Genomic DNA, 24,598 nt, shown 5'->3' with positions numbered 1-24,598 from the left:
GAATAACAATCAGTGACCTTTGAATGCAGTTGGATGCATATTTGGAGTTAATATTATCTTCCAATATAAATCGTATACGTTATTTAAAAAAAGAGTAATTAGCAACCTTCAAAGTCTTTATACAAATATAAACTTCCTAGTCTAAACGTTTTTTGTGCATTACGAAAGTGTACGCCAGGCATGTTCAACTTCAAGGAGGCTGTGATCTATTATCCAATATCAAAACTGGCAGTGATTTACCACACTCTCACATCGTCGTTTTTCAACTAGAACAAACGTATTATATATTGGAAAATAGAAGATGTCTTGGGGAGTGTTAAGACACATTATGCTTACACAACTTTGAAACAATGGTGTTTCACGTCATTGAGGGCGTTGAGAACAAACGCTATCTACGCGCTGGAGGTTTCACGTGGCAGAAGTCGCGGGAAGTGGAAAATAGCGTAATCTTGTGGTTGTCTTATGCTCCGACACTGGAGGGTGATTGGATGAAGTAACTACGTCACATACGTCGTGAAAATTATTTTAATTATGGGTATGGTATGTTCATAGAGTTTTCATCAAATTGTACTTGAATTTAATTCGGATATCAAAAACAACAGTAAGTAGGTTAAACGAAACATATGGAAGCGGAAACAATGTTATTTATTAAAGCCTTTTAATCAAATGAAAATTATGATAGAAAGTCGATAAACCCAGCAAAGATATAAACGACATTTGCCAAAATTTACGAATGTAGAACGGAAACAATAATATGTATCAAGATTGCGAAAATGATAATAGAAAGTCTATATAGACAAATAAAGTGATTGACATAAACGAAATTATTTATTAATTAATTCATTTTTAAATGATTGGACACAGTCTGACCAAACATATGACATTAAAGTCAATCAGTATATTATGCCAAGTTAAAATATAACTTCTGAGATTTCAGTTACACCTTTCTCTCAATCAGAACCACTTTCGCTGATATATTTAATATAAATTATAAAGATACTTATAGATAGATATTAGAGAGATAACATTAAAACGAAGCAGCTGCAAAATGTCAGAAAGCTCGTCCGAAAGTAATTGGCCAGATTTAATCATTCGAATCAATAAATAAAAAAAATAATGTAGGTTACCGTCAAATACGCCTATTGATGTGTGAACAGTTTTATCCGACGACTGAGACATCTAATGGCCCGTGATAATTGTATCGAAGTATAATAAATAAATAAATAAGTAGAGACGTTCACATTCTTACCACGTGTCGCGGCAATCGGGCCAACACCTGTCCGCTTTACCGGGGCCGCATATCGAATCAGCCGAGCGTACAATAATTAGTGGTCATTTTTACCTATGCTAAGAGATACTGACTTATTGGTTATTAATTACTAAAAGGTGAAACTGCTTCTGTGCATTATATATATATATCACTATATAAACGAACAATACGCTAGATTTTATAGGTATAAACGAATCATGAAACAGAAGAGCAGTTCTCGAATCAGTGACTATATATCGGGTACTAGTGGCGAAGGGTGGAGGTAGACTGTTGAGATCCACCATAAATAGTGCAGATTAAACTTTGTCAGTCATACATATTTGTTTTCACTGTAATAAGACTACAATTTATAAGTTGGTATTGGTAAGTTTTTAATATTCAATAAAACCCTGCGATACCAAGCCATAATAATTAATAGTCAAAAAATACTCGTCTATCTATAGAATATCTAAAATTATGCAATTAAATCATACATAAAATCGGAAATTTTATAGGTATAATAATATTTTTATCTAGCTTGGTTTAGGCAAAGTTTAATGAGTTTTAAAAAATGAACCAACAATATGTGTAAGTAATAATATATTGTTCACGAAACGAAAACAAATAAGTATCGCCAACAGTACTATACCACAATTATTACGGTTTGGTTACACAGGGTTTAATTGATTTTTAAAAACTAACTGACCTGTAAATTGTAGCCTTATTTCAATGAAAACAAATACGTTAAAAACTAACAAAGTTTAATGTGAACTATTAATGGCGTAGTTTATGACGTAAAAGCCTTAAATGGAGATGGGCTGGACACATAGCTCGAAGAAGAGACAATCTTTGGACAAATCTAGTCGTCCAGTGGTATCCAAGAAGTACAAAACGTCCGCAAGGTAGACCTAGAGGCCGCTGGATCGATGAAATGATAAAAGTTCTGCGGAAGTACGTGGCAACGCAATGCACGGGAACGAGAGAAGTGGAAGCAGCTTGAAGAGGCCTTCATCCAGCAGTGGATAGATTCAAGCTGATGATGATTTATGGCGGATCTTAACAGCCTACCTCCGCCCTTCGCTACTACCGGGTACCTGTACGCGGACGTCATATCTGCAGTTTCACAGTAATATTATATTTTCGAGTATATGTACATATGAAATTGCAAAGCCATCTCATTTTTGTAGTGAAAACTAATGTGGACGATTAACTGAATCGGGGATATAAGTACCGACCAACATGAATTACCTACTTTGTCATAGTAAGCTAATAAGATCGAATCTATAGTATGGTAAAACCGTGGCTACCCGGTAGCACATTGCGGAAACGGTTTTTTTGCAAATAATACATATTTATCCAGCTGCATTTAACTCTATTGAATGTCTAATTGAAGAATTAATTACCTGTATTTGAAAGAACCCGTCTTGCGAATAAAAATGCAACGCCGATCGACGGCGACGCAAAAAATGCACATCTCCAGAAGGAATGCAAGACATAAAAGCGATAGAAACGAGAATTGAATTCCCACCAGTGCAATAAATATACTGGATTTAATTAACGTTTGGTTCTGCGAAATCAATTAACTATATAATAATTATTTAAACATGTTGAGAGTAAGGTGTGTGATTGAATGCAAATATTAAAAGAAATAATCAGGTTTACGTTTATACCGTACCAAATGGAGAAACTTTTCAAATAGTATAAAAAAATTGAGGACTTTCTAGTACCTACATAAAACAGATGGGTACAGAGAAAAAAAAACCGCGAATATAAGAAAATGCCATTTTTCGCGCTATTATTACCAGTATGTAATAGTACCATAATGCATAATAGCATCGTTCAGTCTGATTGGTCATTACGTGTGCGCGTATTGCTTGAAGATGCCGAAACACAAGAGACAACATCTACATGGAAGTTTACATTACACATGACATAAAAATCAATCATGAAAACACCGCCATGAATAGAATTAACCTATAAACTTGGCATAATTAGGCCACATCATCATGCAGCATTCCGAGAGATATCAACGTCTGCATCTTAATCTTATCATTCAAGGGAATATCTCCAGTAAGCCAAGTCCTGATGGTAGAAGAATGTTTCGTATCAAAAATCTCAAGACCGGTTTTAGTTAAGCACTTCATCCATATTTAGAGCAGCGACAGACAAGGAAAATAATGCCAAAATCATCGCCGAAGTCCGATAACGGATATGCCACAGAAAGAAGTAGAATTAAAAAAAAAATACTAGAGTAAATTGTTGTGCTTCCTAGTCCTTGATTACTATAGTATCAGATTGTTTAAATTATATATGAAATGCCTCGTCCAGACCAAGATAAAAGCGTGAAGATAATTAATATTGTAGCACAATTTTTGACGAACATTTTTAATGTTCTGAGAATAATAATTTTCATGTTAATTTTGTATTGTGCAGCGGATGGAAAACATTGTTCAAACTCAAACACGTCAATCTATACAAGTATAATATGCGCTAGTTTTTCCTCATTTCAGAAACGCGTTAAAACAAAGAAACCTCGACGGGCAGGTGACAAAGTGTCCCTGCAAAGCGGCAATTTAATATAATTATAACATTTATGTATAACTCCAAGAAACGGGAATTGTCAGCAGTAACAAAAGGAAGCCGACGTCTCAGGACGAGTTTTAACGAGGAATACGCGGCCACTGCATTCCTGGGAGGGTGCCTACGGAGTTGAACGTCAGTGGTAAATATGCTTTCGACTGACACTACTTGACAGGAGTATCAGGTTCGGATATCTCATAGCTACAAGTCTTATCAGATCACAGATAATAATATGACTTATGAAGAGGCATTGCCGACTGCATGGTAGCCGCATTTTGAATGCGTACGCATTAATATGATTACAGAGAATGTCAAAAGCAGAAACGATAAGAGGATGGATGAAGAATGTATTTAATTTTAAAAACTAACCAACACCATCTCGATGGTCTAATAAACCTAATGTTAATACCCTGCATCTGACCTATGTGACAAAAATGACTTTTTGATGTAGTACTAAAAACAACAAAAATACTGCCCATCGACTGCGAAATTCCTGTATTTTGTAGTTATTTTAACAAAAAATGATACCTACAGCCATTTTAGTAATTTCCTGTATCTGAACATTGCACGAATAAACCTGTAATAGCCTGTATACTGCCTCTAAGCTGTTAAGTGTGTTGCATGACGTGTGTTCAATTCAGCTTTAAAATGTCACTTTAGATTTATTTAAAAGGTAAAACACTAAGTAATATAACAAATTTGTATGTTTATCTTTATATATATCACATTTTATTGGATGTTATCATTATATTAGGCGTTATGTGCCTTGCTTTACCACTTTTTACGTTGCGGGTATTGGCATGCTATATAGTTACAACATGTGTGAACTATTGACAGTCAGATACGGAATATTGAATATTTAGTTTTTTAGCTTCCTGCACAATTTGTAAAAAGTGACTTACGGGATATTAATATTAGGCATCGCTGTAACGTGTATTATTAATTCAATGAAAATAAATAAGAATGTCTGACAAAGTTTAGTGTGCACCCGGCTATATACAGATGGGTTTCTTAAACATGTTTGGATCTAACTGTGGTACTTGGATATTGTGTTAAAAGCTCGTAATTAAACAATATTTTTCAAGCACGTAAATAAGTATCTAAGTACAGCTCATCCATCATATAATTTTGTTCTTGCAATATTCAGTTACCGAAAAAACAAAATTATAATATTACAGTACGCTGTTCGATCTATGCGCAAGCGATGGGAAATAATATTTATGGAAAACGTGTTTCACGTCATTATAGGTGTGATGTTTCATAAAATTGTATGATTTATTTGAATGACAGGAAATCCGTTACATAACAATATGAATATACGAGAATGGCGATCTACAGTGATGGATGATAGATAGCTACACCACACCATTTTATGTAAATATCTCAAAACACTGTTTTGATACGTCGTTATTGAAGTGAAAAACATTCAATTTTAAGTTGTTACCGATCAGTCACTTTTACTCTGCAGAATGCTTGTTTCCATTACGTACGAAAATTGGAATAAAAGAATTTTACCACGATTGTTAAATATTAATGTGGCATAGGTAGTATTTTTGTTTACTCGATGACAAGCTGAGTTGGTTGAACAAAAAAAAACACAATTTTTTCAGACGAAAGAAGAAATTCTGGTATTGTAGAAAGAAGCCATTCTTTATTTATATAGAAGAATATTGTTATTTAACTTGGTATGGTATCATACTATACACATTTAGTTTATCACTTGGTATTCACCAGATAAAAACATGCATTCGCCCGGTCGCACATAGTTCGTGATTTTGTTGGCATTCACAAAACACGTGTAACATGCACTTCCGCACATAGCGTCAGTGCGACATTTTTGGTAGAAAAAAAAATGCTTGACGCATGTAACGAATTTCACGTTCGACATGGGTTGCAGGTAGAATGTCAAAAGGTTGAACGGGCGCATGTGCAGATGCTGTTTTTCATTCGTTTTGGCTAGTCGCTTGACATCACTGTCCTGGCATGGTCTCGCCTGTGCGCGCGGGCTTACGATACGTGTTTCGCTCAATTACGAGTACCGAAATTTACGTTTGAGTTAATGTACTGTTATAATTATGTATTGTCAATATTGTGTGGTGGATATAGATAGAATAAGAGCTAAGTAGTGTTGGAAAGGATAGTAAGCTAAATAAGAGTGGGGGTTAATGGTAATTTTTAATAACAAAATCGTGAGTGGGGAATAAATTCAACAAGGTTTAAAATGTTGATAAATAAATTTGCTATTAAATTTAAGCCTACTTTATTCATGTGACGAACGATTTTGAAATTACCATCTTTTCGATTTGTATACCAAAACTACATTATACAATACTATTGGATAAAGCAGCCATGCTGCTGATAGGTGGGTATAACCATGAACCATCAACGCGCCCAATGGTATAGGTATTAATTAAAACATCGGTGACTTGATCAGGTGGCGATTACTGGAGAAGACAAGCAGAAATGGAATGAACAAACAAAAGGAAAAGGGTATTAAAATTTCCATAATTTCTGGCATAGTTTAATTAAAATTTGTTCATTATAATGATAACATTTCCTCTATATTGTAAAAAGAAGCGAACATTACAGTGCAACCTTAAAAAAACTAAGCTATCGGCTACCTGTTCATGATCTAGTAACCAAGTTAAGTACCTGTCTAATAATTTTTCATTTTTATGAGTTTCCATCATGCGCGGTGACCGTCAATGTTATTTGTTTGATCGATCGATCCATTTACGTCCTAAATAGTAACGAATTATGAATCGATACTGTAGGGCACGTTCCGACCTCAGTATTTATGTTTCATTTTTATTATACGGGCGATCTAACCGATGCTACCTGAATAGTTAAGGTCGGAGGCATTGAGGAATGAATCACTGGTGATCGATATTGATTGATAAGCGCGATGACCAGACACGGTCAAAAAACTGTTTGAAAACGGCATTAGATAATATTATTATAATCACACAAATAAATGCTGCGATATTGGACAATACAATACTAAGTAATTGTAATATTTTTTATCTAACATATATAATATATTGTTATATAAGTTTTTGATAAGACAACTTATATAACAATAGCCACACAAAGGTAAGAGTAAATAGTGCGTTTTCTGAGAGTTTCCGAACCGAGAAGGTGTGGGATGTGTTTTATCTCCCCAGTTATTCAATATATATGGAGAGCATATAATGCGAAGAGCCCTAGATCATTGGCAAGGTGGCCAGAAAATGAACAACTTAAGATTCGCAGATGATACCACACTAATCGCTGCTGATGAAAGAGAACTCACAGAGCTGCTACACCGGGTAGAGGAAGAGAGTTGCAAATATGGCCTCCTTATTAATAGGAATAAGACCAAGTTAATGGTTGTTGATTGGGCCAACCTTCTACCAACACCAAGTACACTCCAAAACCTCGAAACAGTCGACGAGTTTGTATATCTGGGATCGACCAACAGTGGAAAGGGCGGATGCGAAGCGGAAATAAGAAGGCGCACACAGATTGCAAAAAATGCGATGACACGCCTTACCACTATATGGAAGGATCGGGGAATTTCGATTGCCACAAAAATGATGCTTGTGCAAACATTTGTGTTCTGTTCTCGATATTTCTATACGGAGTCGAGTCTTGGACCCTGAAGTGCCTTTGAGATGTGGTGTTGGCGACGAATGCTTCGTATTTCTTGGACGGAGCACAGGACGAACCAGTCAATCATCCAGAGACTGAAGATAAAGGAACGGCTCTCGACGATATGTCTGAGAAGAATTCTGCAGTTTTTTGGACATATTGTCAGGCGCGGACTGGACAACCTGGAGAGACTGGTAATTTTGGGTAACCTCCAGGGAAGGCAAAGCAGAGGAACAGCGTCTGCGCGATGGAGCGACCAAGTGAAAGAGCTGACTGGGGTACCATCCATTCTGCCCTGAGAGAAGCGGAAGATCGAGAAGGATGGAAAGTCTTGGTCGCTCAAAGGATGGCGAAATTTAAATGTGGTCACGATCCTCAGCCATGAGTGCACGACCAAGAAGAGAAACGAACCCATGAAGTTCGATTGATGTACCTAAGTGACAGCGAATAACTAGGGGACGAGAAGAGTGAGAATGAGTTATGGGATGTGGGTGCCATGGGGTGGGGTATTAGGCATAATGGTGAGGTGTACCGCATGTACGAATATTCGAAACTCTTTACCTTCATAACTAATACGACTAAGCGCGCTAAGGCACACGACACTGCAGTTAGCGTGCGTCGACACAGGTCTTACTTGATTCCAAATACATCCGATTAGAATCAAGTAAAACCTGCGTCGACGCACACTTACTGCAGTGTTGTGTCTGAGCCCCAAAATGGGCAGGACATGTCGAAATCATTCCAGACACATACGCATAGGCTTATAGATATCATCCTAGTTGCGAACACAAGAGGATGGAAGCTAGTCGGGAGACCACTGAGAGGAGATGAGGATGCCCTTTTTAACATGGAAGACTGTTACGGGGGCGAAGAGGGTCACACCCGGATGACGGCGATGGAGGTAAGGTAGACAAAAAAGCGTTAAATACCGATCCAATCTAAGCTTTCAGACAATTATAACTATTATCAAGTCAAGGTAATAATATAAACAAAATACTATGTACTTATATAGCATTTTGTCAATAAACTTCAACACAAAAGATTGTTTTTAAATAATGTCAAGTACCTACCAAGAACAAATCGTAATAATCCATGACTCGCCGAAAACCAAATTTGGCGATGGAAAAAAAGACTATGAATGCAACATGACAGGCGAGTTGTAAATATTGCACAATGAAAGAACACTTCCTGTAAACAAATACGATACACAGACATTATAAAAAAAAAACCTTCAAGGTATCAAACTATAATTTAACAGCAGTGTTACTGACCGGTCGGAATTATAATAATTTGAATTCGATTCGTTCGTTGACTTGGATAGCAAATTAAATTAAGGGTCAAAAATTTGCATAACATTCAGGCGTATTGGGAAACGGGAATGTAAAAATCTTATAATATGCAAACATATAAAGGTGATCAAATGGCCGCCCCACACCTGTCTGGGCATGCATAAGGAAAACCGCAATTTAAATAATAATACAACAAAGCGTTATGGATAAGATTGATCATTATTAAATTTCTTCGAAAAACAGGATTGAAAAAAATGGCGTGGAAAAGTTATGAGTTCTTTGTTTGATACATTTAGCATCGAGTGTAAGTAGCTTAGCGTGAATCGTTATATCGTATGAACTAAGAATACAATTTTCAGACGGTGTTGGTTAGTTTTTAAAATTCAATTAAACCCTGCCTCAACCAAACCAAGGTATGCTAGGTGCGATCCGACAAAAATAGTGGACACTTTTTCAGTATATTAATTTGTTTTCATTTAATTAAGACTACAGAGTGTAGATAGGGTTTTTTTTTAATCCTGTCTAATCCAATCCATAGTAGATAAAAACTGTTCATTTATCTATGAAATATCTAAAATTATGCTGTTAAATTAAACCATATATAATTTTAGATATTTTATACATAGAAGAATATTTTTTTCGATTATGGTTTGGTTTAGGCAGGGTTTAATGAGTTTTATAAAACTGACCAACACCATCTGTAATATGTAATCTTAATTCAACGAAAACAAATAAGTATGACTGAAAGCGGGCACCATTTTTGTCGGATCGCCCATAGCATACCTAAACTTTAATGGTTTGGTCGAGGCAGGGTTTAATTGATTTTTAAAAACTAACCAACACCACTTATAAATTGTAATCTTAGTTCAATAAAAATAAATTCGTATAGCTAACAGAGGTGTACCGTTTATGGCGGATCTTAACAGCCTAACTATTTGGCTAATGTGTATAACTGAGTATCCAGCTTGTATTATCTACAAAATGATACCACTTTCTGTTATATGGGTAAGTTTTTAACCATCATAACTGAAAGCCCCATCACTTAATCGTAGTTTGTTTGTCGTAAAGGCGACGTGCTAATGGAACTGCATAGACCGTCTAAGTAGCTCGCTTAACCGCTGACCACCCACACTTAACCAGCCCAACCCGCTAAGAGGTTCGCATCATAATATGTAATTATCATTTAGGAGACCTTTCCCTTTCTTCGCTAGAGACGTTTTCACTTCTTCATTACATTTACATGCCTAAAGCGCTTCGCCGGATACCTGACTAATTCTAAAGTAGATTCTTATTAGCGTCAGGTGTTCGAAAAGATAATAGGATCGTACGTAGGCACATATATTTGTGATTGATGTAGCTTTGTAATTTGAAAAAGTGTACGTGTGAGTAAATCACAAAGACGTAGAAGAGAAATGGAGATGAGGCATTTATATTAGGTAAGTGAACCTGATAATAAGGCTAAACTAAAGCTAAACATGTCAAAAATTCAGTGTTATCAACAAAGTATCAACAACACCAAATCATCACAGGCAGATTACTTCTGCATCTAGGAAAAACAATCAACTGATGTTACTAATGTCTCAACAATTATCAAGGATAAACCGATCAACACAGCAAGAATAGTGAGAATTTTATTTTACAGCAAATATGACACGGAAAATCTACAGATAGTACGTATACATTAAGCCAATTTTTTTTATGAACCCTCTCTACTATAAGGCCGTACTTCAACTGGTGCGGGCCCAAAAAATCGACCCATTGGTTCGAACTAATAAATCAGACATGTCCAACTTTAAGTAGCATGACGTGATCCACTATCCAGTATCAAAACTGACAGTGATCCACCACACTCCCACACTGCCATTCTTTAATTTGAACAAATGTATTGTATTTGGCTGAGGACACTGAGGCCACTGATGCATTACAAATTCAGCAACACCTGTCTTTTGCCGCAACAAAGAAATACTTAATTTATCATTCGGCGTGAAAACGATACAAACATTAACTATTTTACCATTGTGCGAAGAGCCTTGTTTGTTGTGTGACGGTAAGAGAAAACTGTGCTCAGTTTAAAGCGCGGCGTAGCACAGTTTCTCTTTCTCTCACTCCTGCTACACCAGACCATGTGAGTGTGTGTGTGATGCAATACGAATTAAGTGACACGATGGGGCTTGCTCGTGGTTAATTTGACGAAAGGACGCTTCATCATCAAAACTTCAATATCATATTAGACTACAACTGTATAATATATACGCATCGCTTATTACATTTTTGCAACTCAATTCGTACGGTGCGATCCGACGCGTTGGACATAACTGAAATAAATCGAATAAACCAAATTCTCCTCAAGCAAAACGAGACGATAAATCTGTGATCATCCAGAGCAACGACCCTGCATTACGCCTTCGTCTCGCAATGCATGCATACGACAATTTTTGCACAATCATCGCGTCACTATTGTGATTCAATGATTTCATTTCAATAGAGTCGCATGACACAAGGACACCGCGGACGAGGAAGAACCTTCGGGTTTAGTGTCCTCTGGGGTCAAGACCCTCCGAGAGCGGGGGGAATGGAAGGTTTTTGAACCCCGAAACGGTAAGAAAGGACCACGGACGGGCGGCGAAAGACAGCTCGAGCGAGGATAACGAACGACAGGGTTGGCAGGGTACGGGATAATTATTTCCGAAACACCTACAATATTTTTGACCCTTAAGGCGAATTCTTTGCCTCAATTTACGATCAAATGTGACTTCAACGCCATCTAAAGGCATCTACAGGCATCTACCATGAATTTCTAAAAATGTATTACTAAAAACTTTCGTCGATCGCAACCAGATGGCAATAAAATATAAAATAAAATATTGTGTGTCGCCACATATTAAAAATCATAAGTTTGATAAAAATGCATTTAAATTTATTATATATTTACTTACCTATGTAAAAATATTTACAATTAATATTTCCCCATAAAATATTTACAATTCTAACATGTCGATTTGATTTAAAGTGTTTATGATTTTTACATTTTGTTTACCGTAGTTATTTTTACAGTGGCAATACAAGGTATCCTGTCCAGCCAATGAACCAGATTTTTTTACGTTGTCAATACGAATTAATATAAATATTTTTCTACAGTAAAATTCATTTATAGTAGTAAATGAACATTTAAGTACAAATGTTTATAAGATTGAGTTTAATCTTGTACAATTGACAATTACATCGAATTTCTAGTATAGGTGGAATAAAAGAATGATATGAAATGAATAGCAAAACAAATGCCATTCGAATTATTATTAAACAAAATAAGGAATATACAGTTGTACTTGGTTATTACTAGGAAGGTTGGACCGGCTGAATTTGCTCGTTATAAGCGGTACTCGTTATATCAGAGAATAGGTATTTTTATTGTCGGCGAAAACAACAATTAGACACTTAACTAGTGTCATAAACGTAATCTGTCCCCGGCGGCATCCTGTCCGATCGGATTTTATTGCTTAGGGTCGAAATGTCTTTAAACGATCAACACATTACCAGTATTTTAGCTCGGTATATCCGATAAGTATCTCGTTATAACAGTGAATAAAAATGTATGGAGAAAATCATATACAAAATGTCAACGACTGTTTCCTCATTACATCCGAGATCTCGCTATGTCCGAGATTGTAATAACCGAGTTCGACTGTAGTTATAATTATGACAATGTCGATATTATATAGACATCCCAATTCATTTCGTTTCAACCATGTCCGATCCTAATGTACTATATATGCTACCAGGTCACACTGCAGATGAATATTACCTACTCTATAAACTTAGGGAAGGTAAAGAAAACAACTTGTCATAGGAATGGTCAATTTTAATAGAACATTACACAATAAAAACAATACAAAAACATTATAAATAGGATAATTAAATATATTTACACTTAAAATTAGTTAAAATTATGAAATAAAACCCTAAATATCTACTTTAAAATTGCTTTGAACTGCATCCTATACTGTGTGATACAGCTCAAAGCAAAATTTTGTGCACACGTATATATTGCATTTTATGTAAATATACCTGGTGCGGGACTTGCATCCAGGGTATCTGCACACGGATGCTGAATGGTGGCCAACGCTGTCCAAACGTACCTCAGCGATCGGTTGGGGGAAAACCGTTCTCCTGCGAGCTGGTGGCTCTGTGTCTACCTGCGATGTCGACATGTTTCTTGGCCGACCTCGTGCTGGCAGTGTTAAAATGTTGGCTACCCGATCTTCATACCGAATCATAGCTTTCGCTAATCTGATTCAGTACGACAACAGTCCCATAATATCCTTTCGGGGTACATTTTCTAGTTTACAATTCCGCATATACATTAGCCAACTGTTTACTACCGCCAAGTCCACAAAGTGGTTAAAAACCCTCACAGGCCATTTGCATGTCTTCATCGCAGTCCTGTAATAAGCAATTACCCGATCGCAAAGATCAATGCCACCCATCGACATATTGTAGTGCTTTACAATGGCCGGCTGAGTGGCACTGATCTTCCTCATTACTTCCTTCGATCATCGCATGCAGGTACCAACAGGAATACTGCCGACAGCAGTGTAAAATAATAACACGGATTTATTATCTTTCCACTTGACTACACAGACTTTGTCATCCTACCGAACCTTCTCATCCCAATCTCCCCTCTGCATTGCCTTATCGTTTTTTTAATTTCTTAATCACATCGCCGATTCTATTACTTCTGACAGTTCCAGTTAAGAATATTTTGTCTTGAAGTAACGAATCGGCGAGCTTCAAACTAGTGAAAAACGATCAGTATAGACAATGCAGGAGGATTGGGGAGAGTCCGGCAGAGTAACTTGACCACACTTGCGCCCAGACCGAACTGCTTCATATCTCCATCTGATACCGTTCCCTTCCCTACATATATGTGAAAATCTATCACTAATCCATCTCTGGCCGCGAGAACAAAATTTTTAAGGCCTACAGGATTTGGCTTGTTAAGCACAAATTGCCTGTGTCTACAGCGGCCAGTGAACGGCATCATTTGCTCGTCGATGGAGTTATGAGCAGGTCTGGGCAAAGTATGGCATTTTTTTAGAACCTCACTTAAAAAGGGACTAATCTTCCAAAGTTTATCTGTGCAGCCCATGCGGTCAGCAGTGTTATCTGCAAAATGAAAGTGATTCCGCAGTTCGAAGTACCCGTCTCTGGGCATTGCTTGATTAATGATTGGAATGCTTAGATCATAAACACCAGTACATTCGAGTCTGCGGAAACCTTAATGTACCCATCATAATTTGGATGACGGTGAATACGAATTTCGAATTCGTATTCACCGACCACAAGTCCCTTTTTTGTGCTGAATATAAATTTGTCTGCTCAGCTATTTTTTCGAAGAGAGCGAGGTTGAAGTATTCGAAAAAGGAGCTGAGTACATTGTCAGCAACATGCCCTCTCGCCAACAAATCTTCCTCCAATTCCGGACCAGCATTCGGCATACTGAAACAATAGGAAAAAATATTATTACATAATCCATATTTCCTCATTAATTCAAGTATTTAGCAGTAAAAATACAAATAATGATGGGCAATAATATGTTTTGATTGAAGTTTACTATTCAAACCATCAACTCCTCATTCGAGACAATCGCTACATCATGTGTACAAGATGTAATGAATTCTTGTTTTTATGCCAAAGCATGAATGAATCTAATGTATGACTGGATGGTATATAAAACCAATAAATATATTATTAAGAAAATTGTAAACCTACCATTTTGTGAGCCAGGGAAGAACCCTGGATTGTGATGTCGAAGGTTGTAAATGTCGAATGTAAATGTCGTCGCTGTTGTCGGACTCGTAACCGTCGCCGACTTCGCAGTCACTGTCGTCCAATATTTCGTCGAGTTCATCAGTATTAAAAGATTTATCTATATGTAAACAAAAAAACATATCCTCATTATATTCATATACTCGTGTTAAACTTATCACTGTAGATAACGTTTTCAATTTACGATTATGTTGTATTAAAAACACGGACACGTGTTTGAAAGCACATAAAATATTTGATTTTCTACAATCATATTATGCGAATGAAAGAAATTCACTATCTATTAGATAATTTACAAAACGTACAAGATAGGCTCGATGACATTTGTCATAAACATAACCTCAAACTGACGTAAAGTATTTATAATTTTACGAAAACGATGAGTATACGCCTAAAATAATATATATTGATGATAAATGCATGATGGTGATTGAAAATACAGTATATGTAACTCTTTTAAATAATTTTTGAATGTTTGTTTGACAATCAAAACTGCGTGACATAGTTTGTCATTTTGATGTACGATAATAATATTATTTATTATACACTGAAAAGTTTACTTACTTGACAAAAATGTTACTGATGAGAAGTATCTTATCTATGCTGATGAGTCGATTCCTTCCTGTTTTCAAACAATATAATAATGGCAAAAAAATAAAGAAGAATTGTTATAAACCCGATATTCGATGTCTGTGTATTCGATCGAGAGCACGAATGCTACCATATGTTAAAATGCGAGATTTGTTTATTTTGTTGATTATTTTTATCATAAATAATGATAAAAAACAGTTTTAATTTAAGCAAATACTAATTGCAAATAATTCGCAGTTTCAAATTTTGAATATAGGCAGGTTCCTACGTATATTAAGTAAATATTGTAATTTTAATTATAAAGTTATTTTTATTCATATGGCAATTTCGCGTCGAAGTTTTACCACAAACTGATCCTAGCGAAAATGAAGCAGAAAAATGTTATTTTGTCTTGTCTATGTGTGAGTTTCATTTTCAATGTCATGTTGTTGCATGTGTGTGTATTTTGTATATGTGTATTGTTTCGAAATAGTTCCACGGTGGCAGCACCGGACAGCTAAACATCGGTTGAATTTGGGCAATTATTATTGTTTCGATTTCTATCGATTCGTTAATATACAAAAATACAAGATTAAATTCAAATTACTGCCGTAAAAATTAATAAATAATATTTTTAATAGAAACGCTAAGCGTTTATCGCGATAAATTGCGTCTAAGCCGAGGTTTTTCGATTTTAATTGCGTGCTTTCTAACCTCTAAATCGATGTTTTTTAAATTTGAAAAACAAGATATAAGGATATAATAAATTCCAATTTTCGTTTAGCGTTTCCCTGGGTAATAGATTTACGTACATTTTTATCGTAATTTTGATAATAAATCTTATGTCATTCATTCTTACCACCCGATAGAAATGTACCGAATTTGACACGTATTTTTGGTATATAGAACTCCATGATACTTCTTAATTTTTTATTTTATTTTTCTCATTACTTTTGAATATATATTTACCGATTAATAAACTTTTCTAGCTATTTTTCGATAACAACTTTACCTAGAGACATCACCTTAACCATAATAGTTACCGATATAAGTAGCTACCGATGAGTGATGAATATGCAACAAAAACGTCACCAGAAAATATACTTAGGTTATCGGTCGAAGAAATAAAAAATTAAATATTAAATTATTGGCAAGTGCAAGTACATTAAGACTAAAATTTGGAACGATACTGACGCTGCCTAGAAATCAAGCAAAGTATCTATCTATTATTGGTACCTGTAGGAAAGTTCAAACCAGAAAAACCAGTTGCTAATATTAGCAAAATTTTAGAAGCGCTTCAGTCGTATTATTATTAGTTCATTGGATCCTGGTGGCTAAATTGGTATACCACTATGGCTGGAATCCGATTTTTCAAAAGATTTTTATCTGATGCGTTTCCTAATTATATAGATATGTTCAATAAACACTGTTGCATTCTTAAATCTTGTGAATTATTCGTTACAATATTTATAGAATATACTCTTGATAGAGATTCCTTGTATTGATTATTCATATCTACGTGCTGTTGAGTGTTATTTTTTGCGATTGTTCATACATATTCTAAATAATGACGGTAGATTACAGATAATTTCCAACACGAAGCAAGGCCATTGTTAATTTTGCAAATAAACCTCGAGGCACAAAAGTGTGAAATTGCCTTAAATGAATCTGCAATGCGAAGTAACCTGTAGAAAATGTAAATGCCTGTAATGTATTTTCAGATTTACTTTCATAATGTAGACAAAGTTTTTTCAACGACTTTGTAATATGACTATTTTCCGAAAATTTTAAAAATATATTTGAATGTTTTGCACTATAATCAACATACGGAAAAACTGAATTTATTCGGTAAAAAATACTGAACCTACACACCTTCATATTAGAAATTAGCATTCTTGACACGATATTCCATACTATATTTATGACTTTACCCATTCTGTTAAAAATCTGAGCAATCAAAAAGGATGCCAGAACACGTGAGGCTCTTCGCGTTGTGGCGCCCCTATACAGGAAGATAAAGGACGTCGGAATCCTTCCGCGCAGACACGCGTGACTAATTTCCACCGGTGTGATGATAATGCATGATCAGCGCAATTAATTCGCCAGTCGCAGGAGGGATTGACCGCGTACATTTTACGTGGGACGGGTAAAATGCATAAAAATTACATGAATACTACATAATTTTTGATGGAAACAACTAGTTTTACTAGTTAATGCAAATGTCATATTATTGTTTCGTTTTACATACGGTATGAAAGTTTTACACTATCGCTTCGATGGATATCTAGGCCCGAATGCTGGATAAAATTTAAATATCTGTATTGATTAGATGTAGTAATCAAGTGAAGAAATTTATAAGCACCCACCACAAGACTTGCAGAGGATAGGGAAAAAGATCCAGAATGTCACAGTAGTAATTACGGAATGATCGTGATCCAAGACACACAGGTTACAGCGATGGAGATCGATGTCAATTCGAATTCTTTATATTTTTTCCTGCCATGCCGTGCACATCGTAAACTAATAAACTTATAATTATTGAAATGTTCGTTCATGCAAATGTATGTATCTAAATTATTGCATTTGTAGCAAACACAAATGTACATAGTGAACAAAAACAACATACAAATTTCAACCGGCCCGAGTGTCGAACCGATACCTACTGAATCACTATCACGACAACTTAATGGAAGGCCATACATAGTCAGAACTGCGACACGAAACTGTGAATTTTGATTGTAGCTATGTATTTATTATACTTCGAATGCAACATGGTAAACTGTTTGTATAACATGATGATTGTTTCATATCGTAAATATTGTAATACGTTAATAATAATTAATATGAATGAAATATGCAATAGAAAATCTTCATTTATTGCGAACAGATTAGTATTCGTTGGCATTAGCAGCAGAGCATTGCATTAAGTTAGGGCTTAGGCAATAACTAGCACTACGGTCAGTAAATTTCGTGCCGCGGTCTGACGATAGACGGCCTAGCAAGAGTGTAAAGCAAATAATATTTAAATATTTAAATTCATTTCGCCAACAGTATCGACAAATGCGAAAACAGGAAAGCGCGTAGTTAACTATAAAGTATGTTATCCTCTCTACACGTACAAAGGCATATTTCCAAGAATCCAGGAGACGAAGACCGCATCCAGGAGGAATAATTACAATAATTATGTTGACATTACGATTGTACCGCGCTGACCACAAATTACTGGGACATTGACGTAACAAAACATAAAGGGTAACAAATTTGGTTTACTGCATTATTATAATCACATTAAAATTCCGCAATAGCAGGTATGGGAGCTTCTACTCAACAGTATGGTCAAATAGTTACATACGCGGCTGATTCTAGGGTTCGAGAAGCATACCTGCCTACCAAAATATAGATAGTAAAATCAGTTTTGATATTTATTAAGAAGTGGGTATAAACACACACGGTTCAATCTTTCGGTTAGGTACCTCATTTTTACGTAGGAAGAATTCGGACATCATAAGTTTACGAAATGGGGTGAAACGACCAAGAAGACAATTTAGACAATTGTCAAGTGAGTTATGACATTCGTGATAGTTGTGTACATTTCGTTTTTTGTCCATATAGCCTGCAGGAACGGCAACTTGCAGTATTTTGTCAGGTAAGAAGTCGAAGATGAATACCTTCCTCGAGACGAAGACACCAAATTAAGCGTGCATCTGTTTTTCACTATCACAGAATCAGCGAATCGATCAGTACCGAGAGAGGTTGTGTCACATCACGTTTTTACGTATACAATTGTCAAAAAGAATTAGGCATGAGGAATCTAGTAAATCAAAAATACGAAAAACCATGACGAGAAGGATAGCGCACAAATTTATCGGACATCGCTGTTACACCATTTTGAAAAAGCCTTGCATGACATCCATTCGATCACCCTAACCTTACCGCACACGAACTAGGATCTATCTGGATCTTCAACAACGTCTGGCTGAATATTTTATTTTCAAATGATGCCTTCGGACGGCATCTATACAAATACAGTTTATCATATAACTTCAAACCACTACAAGAGAAGAGGACAGCATACGAATTCATCTGACACCTCTTTCACACCATACGGAGAAAGGCTTGCGATGACATCCACACGATCACTCTAACCTTGGCCAAACATGAAACGATCTCTTTGGATCTTCAGCATCGTCTTGCTGAATATTTTATTTTGAAATGATGCCTTTGGACGGTATCTATACAATTACAGTTCATCATGCAAAACTTTATCAGAGACAGCAAGACGTAAATTCTATATGTATTTGTCAAATTCGACTAACATTTAAACGAATTTTAAATTTACTTAACTTTGCACCTATTTGTTTGTAAATAAAAAAAAACTGCACACCCATCTCATATACCTAATACGATATTATCTACGTACAAGTATATTATAAAAAGCTGTAGGTAAACAAGACAAGTATTGTTAAAGATTATTTGGTATGGGCACTCGTCACGGTGTTATCCCGCGGATGCGATCGCCTCAGAGGCTTCGTCTAGTGATGGAGTGGACCTCGCAGACCTCGCGCATCGTCGTGTCGCTCCTTATAGAGGCAGCACCGCAAGTACACCCGGTAGCGGAGACCATCGAGATTGCCAAGTAACTACTTGAATCGATATTATGTTAACAGCGAACGGGGCGCTGCTCGATTATAATTAAGTCGCAAGAAATCTAACCCGTCTTATGTAGGTATAACTTCAACGTATGGTGATATTTTAGAAGTATTTCATAGGTAGTTGGTGATTATTAGAGTTCAAAAACGATTGTACAAAAATGGGAATGAGTACCTAATGAGAATTTTAAAACCAAATACATGGTCGATGACTTATTCACGAACCATCGATAGACTCGCCGTACACGACAACCACTTTTTGATGCGACAGCAGAATGGTTTAAACCGCATGCGAGTCGTCCATTCTACAAATGGAATGTTAAATTGTTTCCAATAAATGTTAAGAAAATGCGGACATCCCGCTGCAGAAGCAACGAGGCGCGGTATGGCGATCAGCGGATGACATGCTGCAGATACTCCGACAAGTCAAGAAGAGTGTACCCACGCGGCGAATGTGCGATGAAGAGATTAAAGAAGACACTCTTAAAACTTGCGAATAGTCAACTATTTCGTTGTAAATTACCTTGGGAGTCATTGTCATTGATAACAAGGCGTCGCAAATAAGAAGTTATTTCTTGTCGATTGAATCAAAGCAGTAAATGTTTCATTTTTTAAATACCGACAGTATAATATTCCAGAACGTTTGATATTCGTGACACCACAGTGCACACGCATCACGAGCATCAATGATGAAATGAAAAAAGCATTAAAATGCAAAAATGTCGCCCGATACTGACGACTGATGACTTCTTATTTTGGCAAAATTACTGCGTATTCGTCTGATACCATGTAACATTGATATGCTCACGTTATGATTTTATTGAATATATCGCACCTATGTGCGAGACCGGGAAAACATTATTGATTACCCAGGGCCGCTCTATGAGTGATTAGCAAAAAATGGACAGTGATATCACGGGCATTCTTCAAAATTAACGCAGTAATAAACAGACATATAAAATTTACAACCACAGGTAACGGGATAACTAAATATAAGGCAGGCGCCACGGTGAATAATCTTCACGAGATAATCAACTCCAGATACGAGCACAATGTCAGCATCGCATTATTATTTACAGACAAGTTACCAAGTTACTTCGTACTAAAGGAGCAAGCGAGTCAGATTAAACCGCAGTTTTATCACCCGGATAAATCTGAAGGGCTGGCAGTGTCAACCGCATCAAAGATGGAAGGAACGTCGCCTTAATTAGCTACCAGGTAAAATATAAATATGATACCTATAAATACGTCGGTAGCAGTACATCAGGTATGTCCAACACGTTGATCGCGAGATGGATTTTGGTCGATTGAGCAGTGACAAACGCGTATACATAATATAATATTCTAATGGATAAGTATAAGTTTTGTACTATTCCATTTGAGTCTATTTCTTGTGACCCGGGTTTTGCCTTTCGGCATCTTCAGGCACTATGTGCAATCACCAAAAGGTAAATACACATTGACAACGAATACAATTAATTAAACTAATAAATAGAGCACAGTTGCAGAGCCCACCTATCCTGAATGATCAGCTTATTATCATTATTGTTATTGTGTAATTACCTTTTGGTGAGTACACATCAGTGGCGAAGGGTGGAGGTAGGCTGTTAAGATTCGCTATAAATAGTTCACACTAAACTTTTTTAGTCATATGTATTTGTTTTTATTGAACTAAGACTACAATTTACAGAGGATGTTAGTTAGTTTTTAAAAATCAATTAAACCATGCCTAAATGAAACCATAATAGTTTTGGTCTAATTTGGGCAATACGACAAAATTGAGCACACTTTTTCTTTCATAGTTATTTGTTTTCGTTGGATTAAAAATACATATTACACATATTGTTTGTTATTTTTTTAAATTCATTAGGCCCTGCCTAAACCAAACTATAATAAATAAAAAATATTATTCTATATATAAAATATTCAAAGTTATGTATGATTTAATTGTATAATGTTAGATATTTTATAGATTGACATGTATTTTTTGACTATTATCTATTATGGCTTGGTTTCTCAGGGTTTAATTAAATTTTAAAAACTAACCAACACTATCTGTAAAATGTAGTCTTATTTCAATGAAAACAAATATGTATGTCTGAAAAAGTTTAATGTGCACTGTTTATGACGGATCTTAACAGCCTACCTCCACCCTTCGCCACTGGTACACATAGTGCCTGAAGATGCCGAAAGGCGAAACCCGGGTCGCAAAAAAAACGATTCAAATGGAATAGTACAAAACATAAATACATTAGGTAGAATTTAAATTCGAATCCCATCAAGTACATTCGGTCGATAGTATTAAATACTATGCGATATGATATTACGCTTTCATTGAGATTTTGTGTCACATTATTAGAGGAAATGTGACGGGATTTTATAAAATTATTAATAAGAATAATGTATAGAATATCATACTCCACGACGCTTACTATTAGTAAAAAATTGAAAAAAAAGATAAATACTGGAGAAAGTGAAGACATGATGAGAAGAAACTGAATAATATGTTGAAAAAGACTTCTTCGATATAGATAGAACCTAATTATATGAAATTGAAACGAAAAAGACAACTAGTACACATGTTATAAATGATTTAGCATTGCGGGTTTGTTTGCAGAGAACTTCACACTACTGATTTGACATTTATTTGCCAATTTGCATACAAAGACAATCCATCACGATGAGTAGATAATTAGCCGATAATACCTACTACACTTAAACATCATCTAAAATTTGTGTAAAACCGTTTATTACTGGACTAAAGTACCTAAGTAATCATAATAAACCACAGAACAGTAATAAACATAACAAATCGAATAGCAACTCAGCGATCGTAATATTTGAGAAGTTTACTAACTTAAATATGTTTCGCGCGCTTGCAAAATAAATATTTCAAATGTTATAACAGAAATAACGTAGGTATAAAGCTCCTTCTATTTATATGTATTCAAAATTCTTTGGAAGAAACAGATGAAATGGACTGACGATAACCACAATTTGTCACTTACTATCTTACTACTTAGCCATCCTTGCAAACTGATGTAGGTATGTATCAACTGTCACCTCTGTGGGCCATAACTCTGCGTTGGCGAGGGCCGATCGAAAAACATAACGCATTGGAAATTGCAAATTGCAACGAGCCAGGCCCGGCCTTATAAGGCGACAGCATCAAAATGCAATAAGGTTCGCGCGACCATAAGGTCTCATATCCTATACACGAGGATCTGTAAATATGCGATGACAGCGCTGCGCAGGTATGGAGCACGGTACCATGTCAGCGCCTATGCATTGCGTTAAATACAACTTTATTAGGCACGCAATCAATAGTGCACTTCTGAATATAATTGGAATTCAATTCATAGACAAATGTAAATGATTAACTGTTTGCATATATTGCATTTATTGCAGAAATCATGGATTAGTAGGTACAGATTACAGATACAACTAATGCAATTACCTAAATGTCAACCACACAGTATATCTATTACGATCATAATATGGCCATCCATAGAATGAAGGTTGATTTAACAGACTTTTGATTTACGAGAAATTTGTGATAGCCACTTAACCTGTCCAAATACACCTTGAAATTTTCTAGACCCGGGATTCGAACCAGAGCCCGATGAAATTATGAGGCGATCCGCTACCGCTCGGCCGTCGTGAGGTACTAGGTGAAAAGCCTATCAAAGTATGTACGAAAAAATATCTAAATTTGAGTTACTTAATTATTAGAAACTTCATTCTGGCATAAATATAATTTAAACGTGCTTCATGTAAAATAACAAAAAATGTTTCCACCCCTATAATACTTAATACCATTATCATTTTTTTACCACTGCCACGGAAATGTTTGAGTACCTATGTAAACCAATTATTTCCACATTTCATAATTTATGAAGACATTCAAAGTGCTACAATGTCTTCTAAAACCTTTCTACAAATCTTATGCAAAACATTCCCCATTATTTTAAGGAACTATCATAATATTACATAATACTATGCATGTATAATTAAATTATAAAACGTATAGTGCTTGAAACTAGGAGTATTTTCGACACGTTATACATGGTGGAAAATATCACGCAACTAACTTATTATTCTAATGGATTCAAATTCCATCAAGTACCTTCAGTCGATAGTATTAATATTAACTTATTATTATATAGGACAGTGAAAACTCCTGGAAAAGGTAAAAAAAACTAATGCCATGAGCGGAAAATCGATTTTACGATTGCAACCTTCGTAAAGGAGACAGCACTTAAAAACAAAGAAGACCATTTAATAATATCTATATACCTACGTGGTTGGGTCAAATATGCTAGCCCTCGTTCCTTTCTTCCCACCTACTTCCAAATCCCTTATTTATTATTTTCACAAGACCAGGGGACGAGCAATTACGGGACATGAGGAGACCGTGATTGAATAACATGCAGCTAGCTCGAGTGACATCAAGAAAGCGGTCGCGTTGCGGGCTTCTGATAGATTAGCCGTCGTTAACTAACGATTGACTCAACATGCATACCTATGATCGGTCTTCGTTGCACTAAATCTGTTACAATATGAGTGAACGTCGAGTGTATATCATCCATCCTGAACTTATCAAATTATTATGTCCATCAAAAGTGTACCATCCGTTCCACCAGTGCGCGAGTACCGAACCGGCCCCAGCCCTCTCAACACAAAGGTCAGTGTCTGGCATCCTGTGCAACAACAACCCCCCCCCCCTAGATCCGTAATCCACCAATCTAGCATTACCCTCAAATTACAGTCCACTGCTAAAAGCGCCACCACTACGTATTTCAGCA

At 35.9% G+C, this 24,598-nt stretch overlaps 1 protein-coding gene and 2 long non-coding RNA genes across 3 annotated transcripts in view; all 3 read right to left on the bottom strand.

Moving 5' to 3' along the window:
• LOC147073085 (uncharacterized) overlaps positions 1–24,598 on the bottom strand; it is a 692,917-nt gene that overhangs the window by 135,973 nt on the left and 532,346 nt on the right. The gene's annotated exons all lie outside the window — the stretch shown is intronic.
• The window catches only part of LOC147073089 (uncharacterized), a 251,223-nt gene that overhangs the window by 54,243 nt on the left and 172,382 nt on the right, over positions 1–24,598 (bottom strand). The gene's annotated exons all lie outside the window — the stretch shown is intronic.
• LOC147073091 (uncharacterized) lies at positions 12,821–15,765 on the bottom strand. Its single transcript, XR_015070445.1, has 3 exons — positions 15,139–15,765; positions 14,518–14,674; positions 12,821–14,244 (listed from the first exon to the last, which is right to left on the bottom strand). It is a non-coding gene; the product is annotated as an uncharacterized LOC147073091 (long non-coding RNA).

Source organism: Rhyacophila brunnea, unplaced genomic scaffold (genome assembly GCF_057557595.1).
Source record: "Rhyacophila brunnea isolate RB1 unplaced genomic scaffold, BYU_Rbru_1.0 scaffold_18, whole genome shotgun sequence".
NCBI lineage: Eukaryota > Metazoa > Arthropoda > Insecta > Trichoptera > Rhyacophilidae > Rhyacophila > Rhyacophila brunnea.
The sequence above is the reverse complement of the archived record's forward strand: the minus strand, read 5'-3'. Positions and strand labels throughout refer to the sequence as shown.